Source organism: Silene latifolia, chromosome X, assembly GCF_048544455.1.
Source record: "Silene latifolia isolate original U9 population chromosome X, ASM4854445v1, whole genome shotgun sequence".
Lineage (NCBI taxonomy): Eukaryota > Viridiplantae > Streptophyta > Magnoliopsida > Caryophyllales > Caryophyllaceae > Silene > Silene latifolia.
Window position 1 is genome coordinate 155,775,953 of NC_133537.1, and position 3,778 is coordinate 155,779,730.

Below are 3,778 nucleotides of genomic sequence, written 5' to 3' on the forward strand. Positions count from 1 at the left end.
AGGTGAGGAGAACCCAACACAAAATCCAACACAAAATCAACCCACAATGCCTAAATTTTCATCACATTCCATACCAACCGAGGAGAACCTACCCAATGGTACTCCCACACCACAACACTTAACCGGAAATTTTATTGCCAAATCCGCATTTATCCAATTAGTCGAAAGAAGCCAATTTGGGGGGATGCCTAGTGAAGACCCTCACTCTTACATGGAGACTTTTTGTGACTATTGTGATGCGATTTCTCAAACCGGTGTAACTCAAGACCAAACTCGATGGGTCTTATTTCCTTTTTCTCTAATTGGCACCGCAAAACAATGGTTGAAGGGCCTTGATAAGGCTACTCTCGGAATTGACTCTTGGAAGAAATTGGCTCTAGCTTTCTACAAAAAGTTCTACCCACCGGAAAAGACTAACATGCTAAGAGCTCAAATCACGGGCTTTAAGCAAAGAGATGAAGAATCCTTGTATGAAGCTTGGGAGCGATTCAAGGGAATTTGTCGCTCATGTCCTCATCATGGACTTAGCGAGTGGTTCTTGGTACAACAATTTTGGAATGGTCTTTATGAAGACTTAAGAAATATTCTCAACAGGGGATCAAATGGTATGTTTACCGAAGTTGACGACAATCAAACTTGGAACAAGATTGAGGAAATGGCGGTCCATAATTCACAATATAGTAGACCTCGCAAGGCTACTAGAGGAGGAAAACATGAAGTGGACTCTATTACTCAATTGGGTGCTCAACTTAGTGCTCACATTAATACCATCAATTTGAAGTTCGAAAAGGCTATGGCTAGACTTGAAGAAGCCTCAAAATCACCAAAGCACCATGTCAATGCCATGACGGCATCTATATCAATCCCAAGTGGGATATGTGAGAATTGTAGAACTTTGGGACATGACCAAAGTGAATGTAGGGGAACAAATGAACAAGTGAATGCTTTTCAAGCATACAAGAGTGGTACCCCTTATTCAAATTATTACAATGAAAACACCAAATTCCACCCAAATCTCTCATACAAAAGCCAAAATGTTCAAAACCCTCAACCAATATACACCCCACCTCCCATGAGAAACCAAAATCAAAGACCCTTTTACAACCAAAACCAAGGTTACCAAAATCAAACTCCATACAATCAACAAAATGACCAAGGTTTTGATGTTCAAAAAGCGGTCCTCCAAATGCAAAAGAATCAACAAGAGTTTTTCACTCAAATGCAAAAGGATAGTCAAGCAAAGGAAATCACCATCAACAACATCCTAGCCCACACCAAAATGTTGGAAACCCAATTGACTCAACTAGAATCTTCAAGCTCACAAAGACAAAAGGGGCAATTACCACCTCAAAGTAATCCCCCGAGACATGAAACGGTTAGTGCCATTCACTTGAGAAGTGGTACGAGGTATGAAGCACCGAAGAAGCAAGTTGAGGATGAAGTTGTGGAAGCTAGTGACAAAGAATAAGTTGTGCAAAACTCCAAGGATGGAGAACCATCAAAGGAAGAATTTTCAATGAAAAGTGAAGACAAGGCCAAGGTGAAGGAAGCCGTTGTGATTAGAATTCCTTTTCCAAGTCGTCAAGCCAAACCCAAATTTGATGACCAACTTGGAAAATTTATGGAGATTGTGAAGAATTTGGAAGTCTCGATTCTTTTCACGGAATTAATCAATCACGTGCCGGCCTATGCAAAGTACATGAAAGACATCCTTACGAAGAAGAAGTCGATCCGGAAGCTTGAGACTATCGCCTTCATTGAGGTGAGTAGTGCAATACTTCAAGGGAGTTCACCTCCAAAACTTAAAGATCCGGGAAGCTTCTCAATACCGTGTACCATTGGCGACACCTCGATCAACAAAGCCTTATGTGATCTAGGGGCTAGTGTGAGTGTTATGCCATACTCGGTGAGTAAAACGTTAGGGATGGAAGAGCTTAAATGCACCAATATCACACTCCAAATGGCCGATAGATTGACGAAGACACCGTTAGGGATATGGGAAGATGTTCCCGTAAGAGTTGAGAAATTTTCATCCCGGTGGACTTTGTCATTGTTGACATGGAAGAAGACTCCAATATTCCAATCATTCTAGGAAGACCTTTCTTGCACACCGCGGGTGTGGTGATAGATGTGAAGCATGGAGAGCTCACTCTAGAAGTGGGGGATGAGAGCATAACTTTCAATCTTGACAAGACCATGAGAGCTCCTCGTTTGCATGAACCATGTTTTATGGTTGATCATTATAGCCGGAAGGATGATAGGAAGAAGTCGGAAATCCAATGGAAGAAGAAAGTCGATGATGCTCCATCAAAAGAGCAAGGAAATTGTAACAAAGAGAGCTTGAAAAGCTCACCAAAGTCAAGCAATGAAGAACAGGGCCTCATTGGCCAAAACAAGAAAGTGGGAGAGTTGTATCTATAAACTCAAGAGATCTTTAGTGACCAAGTAGATGAAGTTTGCGGTCTTTGGGACGATGAGTTTGAAGGGATTTTCAATCCCTACATTGGTAATGCTATCGATCAAGACCAACATGAAGGACACAAGTGCAAAGATCTATTGAGGATCTTTATCATGACAATGAACAAGCTTTTGACTATTTCTTCAAGGAGTTGAGTAACATCAACAACACCTTGGACATGCCCCCATGACATCTCTCTAAGGATGAGAGTTTGGTGTAGTCCTCTCCAAACCACCATTTGTAAATATTTCTAACTCCCTAACCAGCATTTTAATTCTTACATTGCATTTTTGTCATTTTTGGATTTTTATGCCTTGATCAAGATATTTATCATTTTTTTAGAGAAGTGAGGGAGGGACTAATGATTTTATTGATGTGTAGTGCTTTAACTTAGTGTTGGGATAGCAATTGCCTAGGCTATTCATGCCTTCGTAGTGCCCCTACAATGAAGCACACGGGATTTGAAGAATGAAAATGACACGGGATATGCAAGTGCACGGATGGAACTGAATCCGGGTAGACCAGGTGGAATCCGAGCGTCCTTATGGGTAATCCGCTCGTCTTATGGGAATCCGAGCGTCTGTGGAAGAATCCGTCCGTCCAAATGAGCTGCAAAATTGAAAATTTTGGTCTGTTAGAGAATCCGAGCGTCCCAGTTGAGAAGACGCTCGTCTGAAAGAATCCGCTCGTCTTTGCAAGAAGACGCTCGTCTTTTTGCCAGTACAGATTAAGAAAATTCGCTGTAACTGAATCCGCTCGTCTTTAAGGGAATCCGCTCATCCTAAATTGCAGAATCCGCTCGTCTTCACTGAAAGACGCTCGGCTTTAGGCGAGATTTCTTGAAGCCAAATGGAGCAGAATTCGAGCGTCCCGACGGGAATCCGCTCGCCTTCCCCGTACTGTTTTGAAATTTTCGGGTGTTTTAAATACGCCTTCCCACATTTATTCATTCATTCAAACATTCAAACACTACCCATAAACCCAAAACCCCAAAACCCTCATCCTCTCCATCACCAAAAACATAATTTCCTCAACCAAATTCAACAAAATCAAATCCAAAGTTCCTTACAACAACAATTAATCACTCATTTTACAATAATAATCAATCCAAGCACCAAAATCTTTAACCTTTGAGTCGATTTTTGAAATACAAGGGCAAATCCTTTCATCTTAAAATCGATTTGGGTATAATTGGAAATTGAAGATTTTCAACCTTTTCTTGGTATAATCATCAATGGTAAGAACAAAAGAAGAAACAAAGGCACTCAAGGCAAAGGCACTCTCAAAAATGCAACAATGCCTTCAAGCAAATAAAGTTTC

The 3,778-nt window shown here is 41.1% G+C and overlaps 1 non-coding gene across 1 annotated transcript; it reads right to left on the reverse strand.

Annotated features, from left to right (window-relative positions):
* Positions 1–418: 418 nt before the first annotated feature.
* Positions 419–525, reverse strand: LOC141624848 (small nucleolar RNA R71). The gene has a single exon (XR_012534651.1). It is a non-coding gene; the product is annotated as a small nucleolar RNA R71 (small nucleolar RNA).
* Between the last annotated feature and the right edge of the window lie 3,253 nt (positions 526–3,778).